At 63.4% G+C, this 12455-nt stretch overlaps 2 non-coding genes across 2 annotated transcripts; both read left to right on the top strand.

The window, feature by feature from the left end:
• Window positions 1-329: 329 nt before the first annotated feature.
• LOC131867432 (5S ribosomal RNA) lies at window positions 330-448 on the top strand. Its single transcript, XR_009365985.1, has one exon. It is a non-coding gene; the product is annotated as a 5S ribosomal RNA (ribosomal RNA).
• A 7804-nt stretch (window positions 449-8252) lies between these two features.
• LOC131867431 (5S ribosomal RNA) lies at window positions 8253-8371 on the top strand. The gene has a single exon (XR_009365984.1). It is a non-coding gene; the product is annotated as a 5S ribosomal RNA (ribosomal RNA).
• The last annotated feature ends 4084 nt before the right edge of the window (window positions 8372-12455 follow it).

The raw sequence follows: 12455 nt of genomic DNA, 5'->3' as shown, positions 1-12455 counted from the left end.
AGCGTGCACCCGAGGCGCCCCGAACATGCACCAAGGTGCACTCGGCCCACATGTGAGCGCAGGTCGTTGCGCCCGAGGTGGTGTGTGGGCACCGCGTTGCAGACGGGACACTGCACGCACACGACGCCCCCTCCAGGTGCACGCACGTAGGCCGGGCCGGGTGCACACCCGACGCCCTAGCAAGGTGCGCGCACCCGGGCAGGGCTCACACTTGGCGAACGGGGCGCACTTCGCGAGGGAGGGTGTGCACCTCGACGGGGGTGGGTGGCCGGGGTGGATTCGCACGTGGGTCGCGGTTTGCTAAGTACACACTGCGACAAGCTCATAACGGGTGCGATCATACCAGCGTTAGTGCACCGGATCCCATCAGAACTCCGCAGTTAAGCGCGCTTGGGCCGGAGTAGTACTGGGATGGGTGACCTCCCGGGAAGTCCCGGTGTTGCACCCTTTTTTAGTTTTTCGCCGGGCGTCGCAATGCTATTTGAATAAACCTTTTGCCCGTTTGCGTTCTCGTCGGGGCCGGGCCGGGCCGGGGTGCGCTGCCCGCACTACCGCGCGCGCGGGGGCGACACCGAGCGCGCACCCGAGGCGCCCCGAGCACACAGGCCACGGTGCAACCCGGGCGTTGTGCGCGCACCCCGGTGCGCCCGAGGTGCTGCGCGCGCACCCAGGTGAAATCGGTGTGCACCTCGGCCAGTGCGCGCTCGGTCGAGTCGCGCACGTTGGCCAAGGTGCACGGTGATGTTTCTTACTCTAAGGTTCCGCACCAGACGCCCGGGACAGGTGAGCGAAGCTGGGCGGGGCCGGGTGCGCGGCCGGGGCAGGTGCACGCAGCTGGAGAGAGCTTTGGAGCACACTTCGGAGCGCACCAATGATGCGCTCCATTCAAAAGTTTCCTGAAAAGGCAAAAAAAGTTGAGATTATAGAATTTCCCACTTGAGAGATTGTAAAAAAAAAAAATTTAAAATGAAGGAAACGCGGGTGCCAAGGTGTGCGCAGCCCAGCCAAGGTGTGCGCACCAAGGCGCCCACCCTGGCGAAGGTGCACGCAAGGTGCGCACCCGAGGCAAACCGGACAATTAACCCAACTTTCGACTTCGCGCGCACCTTGGAGCGCACTTCGGAGCGCTCCTTGGTGCGCACCAATCTTGGGCACCTCGGAGTGCACCATGGCGCCCACCAAGGTGCGCACCCGGGGCAAACCGAGCTCCGACTTCGTGCGCACCTTGGAGCGCACGAAAGGTGCGCACCATGGCGCCCACCAAGGTGCGCAGCCCAGCCAAGGCGTGCGCATCAAGGTGCGCACCCTGGCGAAGGTGCGCACCCGGGGCAAACCGAGCTCCGACTTCGTGCGCACCTTGGAGCGCACAAAAGGTGCGCAACCCAGCCAAGGTGTGCGCACCCCGGTCAAACCGAGCTCCGAATCGTGCGCACCAGAGGTGCACGCCATCGTGCGCACCTTGGAGCACACTTCGGAGCCCTCCTTGGTGCGCGCCGATGTTGCGCACCTCGGAGCGCACCCGGGGAAAACAATGCAATTAACCCGACTTTCGACTTCGTGGGCACCTCGGAGCGCTCTCGGGTTCGCACCTCGGAGCACACCGAGGTGCGCACCTTTGATGCGCTGCCTTCACCAATTTCCAGAAAAGGCAAGAAAACATTGAGAAGGTGTGCGCACCGAGGTGCCCACCCTGGCGAAGGTGCACGCGAGGTGCGCACCCGGGGCAAACCGGGCTCCGACTTCGTGCACGCCGCACCTTGGAGCACACTTCGGAGCGCTCCTTGGTGCGCACCAGGGCGCGCAACCCAGCCGAGGTGCCCACCCCGGCGAAGGTGCACGCGAGGTGCGCACCCGGGGCAAACCGGGCTCCGACTTCGTGCACGCCATGGTGCCCACCGCGGCGAAGGTGCACGCGAGGTGCGCACCCGGGGCAAACCGGGCTCCGACTTCGTGCACGCCGCACCTTGGAGCACACTTCGGAGCGCTCCTTGGTGCGCACCATGGTGCCCACCAGGGCGCGCAACCCCGCCGAAGGTGCACGCGAGGTGCGCACCCGGGGCAAACCGGGCTCCGACTTCGTGCACGCCGCACCTTGGAGCACACTTCGGAGCGCTCCTTGGTGCGCACCATGGTGCCCACCAGGGCGCGCAACCCCGCCGAAGGTGCACGCGAGGTGCGCACCCGGGGCAAACCGGGCTCCGACTTCGTGCACGCCATGGTGCGCACCGCGGCGAAGGTGCGCACCCGGGGCAAACCGGGCTCCGACTTCGTGCACGCCGCACCTTGGAGCACACTTCGGAGCGCTCCTTGGTGCGCACCAGGGCGCGCAACCCAGCCGAGGTGCCCACCCCGGCGAAGGTGCACGCGAGGTGCGTACCCGGGGCAAACCGGGCTCCGACTTCGTGCACGCCGCACCTTGGAGCACACTTCGGAGCGCTCCTTGGTGCGCACCATGGTGCCCACCAGGCCGCGCAACCCAGCCAAGGTGTGCGCACCAAGGTGCACGCGAGGTGCGCACCCGGGGCAAACCGGGGTCCGACTTCGTGCACGCCGCACCTTGGAGCACACATCGGGGCGCTCCCGGGTTCGCACCGGCGTTGCGCACCGTGGTGGGCACCTCGGAGCACACCAAGGTGGGCAGCGAGGTGCGCACCTTTGATGCGATGCCTTCACTAATTTCCATAAAAGGCAAAAAAAAAACGAGATTTTAAAATTTCCGTTTTGAAAGATAGTGAGAAAAAGGGAATGCTGGTGCCATCTTGAGCCCGCCCTGGTGCGCAGCCCAGCCAAGGTGTGCGCACCAAGGTGCCCACCCTGGCGAAGGTGCGCGCCCGGGCAATTAACCCAACTTCCAACTTCGCGCGCGCCAGGGTGGGAGCGCACCCAACAACCGGGCCTGGGAAGAGCCAATGCGAGAAACCCCACCAAACGCTCTGACAAAAAAAGAGGGGGCGCTCCAGTAACCCCGCTTCGGAGCGCACCCTGGGCAAACCCAGCCAAGGTGCCCACCCCGGCCAAGGTGCAGGCGAGGTGCGCACCCGGGGCAAACCGGGCTCCGACAACGTGCACGCCGCACCTTGGAGCACACTTCGTAGCGCTCCCGGGTGCGCACCTCAGAGCACACCAAGGTGGGCAGCGAGGTGCGCACCTTTGATGCGCTGCCTTCACTAATTTCCAGAAAAGGCAAAAAAAAAAGGAGATTTTAAAATTTCCGTTTTGAAAGATAGTGAAAAAAACGGAACGCGCGTGCCATCTTGAGCCCGCCCTGGTGCGCAGCCCAGGTAAGGTGCCCACCCTGGCAAAGGTGCGCACCCGGGCAATTAACCCTACTTCCGACTTCGTGCGCGCCAGGGTGGCAACCGGGCCTCGGAAGAGCCAATGCGAGAAACCCCACCAAACGCTCCGACAAAAAAAGAGGCGGCGCTCCAATAACCCCGCTTCGGAGCGCAGCCGGGGCAAACCCAGCCAAGGTGCCCACCCCGACGAAGGTGCACGCGAGGTGCGCACCCGGGGCAAACCGGGCTCCGACAACGTGCACGCAGCACCTTGGAGCACACTTCGAAGCACTCCCGGGTGCCCACCGGCGTTGCGCACCGTGGTGGGCAGCGAGGTGCGCACCTTTGATGCGCTGCCTTCACTAATTTCCAGAAAAAGGCAAAAAAAAATGAGATTTTAAAATTTCCGTTTTGAAAGATAGTGAAAAAAAAGGAACGCGGGTGCCATCTTGAGCCCGCCCTGGTGCGCAGCCCAGGCAAGGCATGCGCACCAAGGTGCCCACCCGAGGTGCACACCCGGGGCAAACCGGGCTCCGACTTCGTGCAGGCCGCACCTTGGAGCACACTTCGGAGCGCTCCTTGGTGCGCACCATGGTGCCCACCAGGGCGCGCAACCCAGCCAAGGTCTGCACACCAAGGTGCCCACCCCGGCGAAGGTGCACGCGAGGTGCGCACCCGGGGCAAACCGGGCTCCGACTTCGTGCACGCCATGGTGCCCACCGCGGCGAAGGTGCACGCGAGGTGCGCACCCGGGGCAAACCGGGCTCCGACTTCGTGCACGCCGCACCTTGGAGCACACTTCGGAGCGCTCCTTGGTGCGCACCATGGTGCCCACCAGGGCGCGCAACCCAGCCAAGGTGTGCGCACCAAGGTGCACGCGAGGTGCGCACCCGGGGCAAACCGGGGTCCGACTTCGTGCACGCCGCACCTTGGAGCACACATCGGAGCGCTCCCAGGTTCGCACCAGCGTTGCGCACCTTTGATGCGCTGCCTTCACTAATTTCCAGAAAAGGCAAAAAAAAACGATATTTTAAAATTTCCGTTCTGAAAGATAGTGAAAAAAACGGAACGCGGGTGCCATCTTGAGCCCTTCCTGGTGCGCAGCCCAGGCAAGTTGTGCGCACCAAGGTGCCCACCCTGGCGGAGGTGCGCGCCCGGGGCAAACCGGGCTCCGACTTCGTGCACTGCATGGTGCCCACCAAGGCGCGCAACCCAGCCAAGGTGCCCACCGCAGCGAAGGTGCACGCGAGGTGCACACCCGGGGCAAACCGGGCTCCGACTTCGTGCACGCCGCACCTTGGAGCACACTTCAGAGCGCTCCTTGGTGCGCACCAGGGCGCGCAACCCAGCCGAGGTGCCCACCCCGGCGAAGGTGCACGCGAGGTGCGCACCCGGGGCAAACCGGGCTCCGACTTCGTGCACGCCATGGTGCCCACCGCGGCGAAGGTGCGCACCCGGGGCAAACCGGGCTCCGACTTCGTGCACGCCGCACCTTGGAGCACACTTCGGAGCGCTCCTTGGTGCGCACCATGGTGCCCACCAGGCCGCGCAACCCAGCCAAGGTGTGCGCACCAAGGTGCACGCGAGGTGCGCACCCGGGGCAAACCGGGGTCCGACTTCGTGCACGCCGCACCTTGGAGCACACATCGGGGCGCTCCCGGGTTCGCACCGGCGTTGCGCACCGTGGTGGGCACCTCGGAGCACACCAAGGTGGGCAGCGAGGTGCGCACCTTTGATGCGATGCCTTCACTAATTTCCATAAAAGGCAAAAAAAAAACGAGATTTTAAAATTTCCGTTTTGAAAGATAGTGAGAAAAAGGGAATGCTGGTGCCATCTTGAGCCCGCCCTGGTGCGCAGCCCAGCCAAGGTTTGCGCACCAAGGTGCCCACCCTGGCGAAGGTGCGCGCCCGGGCAATTAACCCAACTTCCAACTTCGCGCGCGCCAGGGTGGGAGCGCACCCAACAACCGGGCCTGGGAAGAGCCAATGCGAGAAACCCCACCAAACTCTCTGACAAAAAAAGAGGGGGCGCTCCAGTAACCCCGCTTCGGAGCGCACCCTGGGCAAACCCAGCCAAGGTGCCCACCCCGGCCAAGGTGCAGGCGAGGTGCGCACCCGGGGCAAACCGGGCTCCGACAACGTGCACGCCGCACCTTGGAGCACACTTCGTAGCGCTCCCGGGTGCGCACCTCAGAGCACACCAAGGTGGGCAGCGAGGTGCGCACCTTTGATGCGCTGCCTTCACTAATTTCCAGAAAAGGCAAAAAAAAAAGGAGATTTTAAAATTTCCGTTTTGAAAGATAGTGAAAAAAACGGAACGCGCGTGCCATCTTGAGCCCGCCCTGGTGCGCAGCCCAGGTAAGGTGCCACCCTGGCAAAGGTGCGCACCCGGGCAATTAACCCTACTTCCGACTTCGTGCGCGCCAGGGTGGCAACCGGGCCTCGGAAGAGCCAATGCGAGAAACCCCACCAAACGCTCCGACAAAAAAAGAGGCGGCGCTCCAATAACCCCGCTTCGGAGCGCAGCCGGGGCAAACCAAGCCAAGGTGCCCACCCCGACGAAGGTGCACGCGAGGTGCGCACCCGGGGCAAACCGGGCTCCGACAACGTGCACGCAACACCTTGGAGCACACTTCGAAGCACTCCCGGGTGCCCACCGGCGTTGCGCACCGTGGTGGGCAGCGAGGTGCGCACCTTTGATGCGCTGCCTTCACTAATTTCCAGAAAAAGGCAAAAAAAAATGAGATTTTAAAATTTCCGTTTTGAAAGATAGTGAAAAAAAAGGAACGCGGGTGCCATCTTGAGCCCGCCCTGGTGCGCAGCCCAGGCAAGGCATGCGCACCAAGGTGCCCACCCGAGGTGCACACCCGGGGCAAACCGGGCTCCGACTTCGTGCAGGCCGCACCTTGGAGCACACTTCGGAGCGCTCCTTGGTGCGCACCATGGTGCCCACCAGGGCGCACCCGGGGCAAACCGGGCTCCGACTTTGTGCACGCCGCACCTTGGAGCACACATCGGAGCGCTCCCAGGTTCGCACCAGCGTTGCGCACCTTTGATGCGCTGCCTTCACTAATTTCCAGAAAAGGCAAAAAAAAACGATATTTTAAAATTTCCGTTCTGAAAGATAGTGAAAAAAACGGAACGCGGGTGCCATCTTGAGCCCTTCCTGGTGCGCAGCCCAGGCAAGTTGTGCGCACCAAGGTGCCCACCCTGGCGGAGGTGCGCGCCCGGGGCAAACCGGGCTCCGACTTCGTGCACTGCATGGTGCCCACCAAGGCGCGCAACCCAGCCAAGGTGCCCACCGCAGCGAAGGTGCACGCGAGGTGCGCACCCGAGGTGCACACCCGGGGCAAACCGGGCTCCGACTTCGTGCACGCCGCACCTTGGAGCACACTTCAGAGCGCTCCTTGGTACGCACCAGGGCGCGCAACCCAGCCAAGGTGCTCACCCCGGCGAAGGTGCACGCGAGGTGCGCACCCGGGGCAAACCGGGCTCGGACTTCGTGCACGCCGCACCTTGGAGCACACATCGGAGCGCTCCCGGGTTCGCACCAGCATTGCGCACCTTTGATGCGCTGCCTTCACTAATTTCCAGAAAAGGCAAAAAAAAGAAAAAAATGAGATTTTAAAATTTCCGTTTTGAAAGATAGTGAAAAAAACGGAACGCGGGTGCCATCTTGAGCCCGCCCTGGTGTGCAGCCCAGGCAAGTTGTGCGCACCAAGGCACCCACCCTGGCCAAGGTGGGTCACGGGGTGGGTCCTAGGGTGGGTAACGGGGTGGGTACTAAGGTGCGTGCCAAGGTGGGTCATAGGGTGGGTGCCAAGGTGGGCACCAGGGTGGGTGTGCACCAACCCTAGCCAGGGTAGGTCACGGGGTGGTTGTCGGGGTGGGCGTCAAGGAGCCAAGATGGGTGGCAAGTAGCCAAGTTGCGTGCCAAGGTGGGTGTCGGGGTGGGTGCCAAGGATCCAAGGTGGGTGCCAAGGAACCAAGGTGGGTGTCTGGGTGGGTGCCGAGGTGGGAGCCAGGGTGGGTCCCAAGGTGAGTGCAAAGGTGGGTGCCAGGGTCAAGGTGAGTGCCAATGTGGGTTCCAAGGTGCCAGGGTCAGGGTGAGTGCCAATGTGGGTTCAAAGGTGCTAAGTTGGGTGCGAGGTTGGGTGCGAGGGTGGGTGGGTGCCAAGGTGTGCTAGGTGGAAGCCCGGGTGGGTCGGCATCCCATGGGTGTCGAGTTGGGTGCCTGATGGGTGCTTCTTGTCAAGTTTTAGTCGCCGGGACTCATTTCGAGCCTTAGAGGTCGTTTCTTGTCCGGTTGCCCTGTCTTCGACCTGGGAACCCAATTTTGGTCCTCGGGTCCCATTTTTTTTTGTCTCGCATCCCACTTTTGGCCTGTGGCCTTTTCGGGGTCGATTCTCGTTTTGGGCATCAGAGCATGTTTCTTCTCCTAAAACCCAATATTTGTTTATTAAGTCTCGGAACACATTTTTGTTCTCGTGGACCCATCATGGGTCTTGGAACGCATTTGTGGTCCTTGGGTCCCATTTTGCATCCCGAAACTTGTGTTTTGGTGCTTGATCCCTATTTTGGGTGCCCACCTTGCACCAAGTGCGCACCCGGGGCAAACCGAGCGCCTTGGTGCACCGGGGCAAGATCGAGCGTGCACCCGAGGCGCCCCGAACATGCACCAAGGTGCACTCGGCCCACATGTGAGCGCAGGTCGTTGCGCCCGAGGTGGTGTGTGGGCACCGCGTTGCAGACGGGACACTGCACGCACACGACGCCCCCTCCAGGTGCACGCACGTAGGCCGGGCCGGGTGCACACCCGACGCCCTAGCAAGGTGCGCGCACCCGGGCAGGGCTCACACTTGGCGAACGGGGCGCACTTCGCGAGGGAGGGTGTGCACCTCGACGGGGGTGGGTGGCCGGGGTGGATTCGCACGTGGGTCGCGGTTTGCTAAGTACACACTGCGACAAGCTCATAACGGGTGCGATCATACCAGCGTTAGTGCACCGGATCCCATCAGAACTCCGCAGTTAAGCGCGCTTGGGCCGGAGTAGTACTGGGATGGGTGACCTCCCGGGAAGTCCCGGTGTTGCACCCTTTTTTAGTTTTTCGCCGGGCGTCGCAATGCTATTTGAATAAACCTTTTGCCCGTTTGCGTTCTCGTCGGGGCCGGGCCGGGCCGGGGTGCGCTGCCCGCACTACCGCGCGCGCGGGGGCGACACCGAGCGCGCACCCGAGGCGCCCCGAGCACACAGGCCACGGTGCAACCCGGGCGTTGTGCGCGCACCCCGGTGCGCCCGAGGTGCTGCGCGCGCACCCAGGTGAAATCGGTGTGCACCTCGGCCAGTGCGCGCTCGGTCGAGTCGCGCACGTTGGCCAAGGTGCACGGTGATGTTTCTTACTCTAAGGTTCCGCACCAGACGCCCGGGACAGGTGAGCGAAGCTGGGCGGGGCCGGGTGCGCGGCCGGGGCAGGTGCACGCAGCTGGAGAGAGCTTTGGAGCACACTTCGGAGCGCACCAATGATGCGCTCCATTCAAAAGTTTCCTGAAAAGGCAAAAAAAGTTGAGATTATAGAATTTCCCACTTGAGAGATTGTAAAAAAAAAAAATTTAAAATGAAGGAAACGCGGGTGCCAAGGTGTGCGCAGCCCAGCCAAGGTGTGCGCACCAAGGCGCCCACCCTGGCGAAGGTGCACGCAAGGTGCGCACCCGAGGCAAACCGGACAATTAACCCAACTTTCGACTTCGCGCGCACCTTGGAGCGCACTTCGGAGCGCTCCTTGGTGCGCACCAATCTTGGGCACCTCGGAGTGCACCATGGCGCCCACCAAGGTGCGCACCCGGGGCAAACCGAGCTCCGACTTCGTGCGCACCTTGGAGCGCACGAAAGGTGCGCACCATGGCGCCCACCAAGGTGCGCAGCCCAGCCAAGGCGTGCGCATCAAGGTGCGCACCCTGGCGAAGGTGCGCACCCGGGGCAAACCGAGCTCCGACTTCGTGCGCACCTTGGAGCGCACAAAAGGTGCGCAACCCAGCCAAGGTGTGCGCACCCCGGTCAAACCGAGCTCCGAATCGTGCGCACCAGAGGTGCACGCCATCGTGCGCACCTTGGAGCACACTTCGGAGCCCTCCTTGGTGCGCGCCGATGTTGCGCACCTCGGAGCGCACCCGGGGAAAACAATGCAATTAACCCGACTTTCGACTTCGTGGGCACCTCGGAGCGCTCTCGGGTTCGCACCTCGGAGCACACCGAGGTGCGCACCTTTGATGCGCTGCCTTCACCAATTTCCAGAAAAGGCAAGAAAACATTGAGAAGGTGTGCGCACCGAGGTGCCCACCCTGGCGAAGGTGCACGCGAGGTGCGCACCCGGGGCAAACCGGGCTCCGACTTCGTGCACGCCGCACCTTGGAGCACACTTCGGAGCGCTCCTTGGTGCGCACCAGGGCGCGCAACCCAGCCGAGGTGCCCACCCCGGCGAAGGTGCACGCGAGGTGCGCACCCGGGGCAAACCGGGCTCCGACTTCGTGCACGCCATGGTGCCCACCGCGGCGAAGGTGCACGCGAGGTGCGCACCCGGGGCAAACCGGGCTCCGACTTCGTGCACGCCGCACCTTGGAGCACACTTCGGAGCGCTCCTTGGTGCGCACCATGGTGCCCACCAGGGCGCGCAACCCCGCCGAAGGTGCACGCGAGGTGCGCACCCGGGGCAAACCGGGCTCCGACTTCGTGCACGCCGCACCTTGGAGCACACTTCGGAGCGCTCCTTGGTGCGCACCATGGTGCCCACCAGGGCGGGCAACCCCGCCGAAGGTGCACGCGAGGTGCGCACCCGGGGCAAACCGGGCTCCGACTTCGTGCACGCCATGGTGCGCACCGCGGCGAAGGTGCGCACCCGGGGCAAACCGGGCTCCGACTTCGTGCACGCCGCACCTTGGAGCACACTTCGGAGCGCTCCTTGGTGCGCACCAGGGCGCGCAACCCAGCCGAGGTGCCCACCCCGGCGAAGGTGCACGCGAGGTGCGTACCCGGGGCAAACCGGGCTCCGACTTCGTGCACGCCGCACCTTGGAGCACACTTCGGAGCGCTCCTTGGTGCGCACCATGGTGCCCACCAGGCCGCGCAACCCAGCCAAGGTGTGCGCACCAAGGTGCACGCGAGGTGCGCACCCGGGGCAAACCGGGGTCCGACTTCGTGCACGCCGCACCTTGGAGCACACATCGGGGCGCTCCCGGGTTCGCACCGGCGTTGCGCACCGTGGTGGGCACCTCGGAGCACACCAAGGTGGGCAGCGAGGTGCGCACCTTTGATGCGATGCCTTCACTAATTTCCATAAAAGGCAAAAAAAAAACGAGATTTTAAAATTTCCGTTTTGAAAGATAGTGAGAAAAAGGGAATGCTGGTGCCATCTTGAGCCCGCCCTGGTGCGCAGCCCAGCCAAGGTGTGCGCACCAAGGTGCCCACCCTGGCGAAGGTGCGCGCCCGGGCAATTAACCCAACTTCCAACTTCGCGCGCGCCAGGGTGGGAGCGCACCCAACAACCGGGCCTGGGAAGAGCCAATGCGAGAAACCCCACCAAACGCTCTGACAAAAAAAGAGGGGGCGCTCCAGTAACCCCGCTTCGGAGCGCACCCTGGGCAAACCCAGCCAAGGTGCCCACCCCGGCCAAGGTGCAGGCGAGGTGCGCACCCGGGGCAAACCGGGCTCCGACAACGTGCACGCCGCACCTTGGAGCACACTTCGTAGCGCTCCCGGGTGCGCACCTCAGAGCACACCAAGGTGGGCAGCGAGGTGCGCACCTTTGATGCGCTGCCTTCACTAATTTCCAGAAAAGGCAAAAAAAAAAGGAGATTTTAAAATTTCCGTTTTGAAAGATAGTGAAAAAAACGGAACGCGCGTGCCATCTTGAGCCCGCCCTGGTGCGCAGCCCAGGTAAGGTGCCCACCCTGGCAAAGGTGCGCACCCGGGCAATTAACCCTACTTCCGACTTCGTGCGCGCCAGGGTGGCAACCGGGCCTCGGAAGAGCCAATGCGAGAAACCCCACCAAACGCTCCGACAAAAAAAGAGGCGGCGCTCCAATAACCCCGCTTCGGAGCGCAGCCGGGGCAAACCCAGCCAAGGTGCCCACCCCGACGAAGGTGCACGCGAGGTGCGCACCCGGGGCAAACCGGGCTCCGACAACGTGCACGCAGCACCTTGGAGCACACTTCGAAGCACTCCCGGGTGCCCACCGGCGTTGCGCACCGTGGTGGGCAGCGAGGTGCGCACCTTTGATGCGCTGCCTTCACTAATTTCCAGAAAAAGGCAAAAAAAAATGAGATTTTAAAATTTCCGTTTTGAAAGATAGTGAAAAAAAAGGAACGCGGGTGCCATCTTGAGCCCGCCCTGGTGCGCAGCCCAGGCAAGGCATGCGCACCAAGGTGCCCACCCGAGGTGCACACCCGGGGCAAACCGGGCTCCGACTTCGTGCAGGCCGCACCTTGGAGCACACTTCGGAGCGCTCCTTGGTGCGCACCATGGTGCCCACCAGGGCGCGCAACCCAGCCAAGGTCTGCACACCAAGGTGCCCACCCCGGCGAAGGTGCACGCGAGGTGCGCACCCGGGGCAAACCGGGCTCCGACTTCGTGCACGCCATGGTGCCCACCGCGGCGAAGGTGCACGCGAGGTGCGCACCCGGGGCAAACCGGGCTCCGACTTCGTGCACGCCGCACCTTGGAGCACACTTCGGAGCGCTCCTTGGTGCGCACCATGGTGCCCACCAGGGCGCGCAACCCAGCCAAGGTGTGCGCACCAAGGTGCACGCGAGGTGCGCACCCGGGGCAAACCGGGGTCCGACTTCGTGCACGCCACACCTTGGAGCACACATCGGAGCGCTCCCAGGTTCGCACCAGCGTTGCGCACCTTTGATGCGCTGCCTTCACTAATTTCCAGAAAAGGCAAAAAAAAACGAGATTTTAAAATTTCCGTTCTGAAAGATAGTGAAAAAAACGGAACGCGGGTGCCATCTTGAGCCCTTCCTGGTGCGCAGCCCAGGCAAGTTGTGCGCACCAAGGTGCCCACCCTGGCGGAGGTGCGCGCCCGGGGCAATCCGGGCTCCGACTTCGTGCACTGCATGGTGCCCACCAAGGCGCGCAACCCAGCCAAGGTGCCCACCGCAGCGAAGGTGCACGCGAGGTGCGCA

The sequence above is a fragment of the Cryptomeria japonica genome, unplaced genomic scaffold (genome assembly GCF_030272615.1).
Source record: "Cryptomeria japonica unplaced genomic scaffold, Sugi_1.0 HiC_scaffold_172, whole genome shotgun sequence".
NCBI classification, from domain to species: Eukaryota; Viridiplantae; Streptophyta; class Pinopsida; order Cupressales; family Cupressaceae; genus Cryptomeria; species Cryptomeria japonica.
Note: the sequence above shows the minus strand (reverse complement) of the source record. Positions and strands in the feature narration are given on the sequence as shown.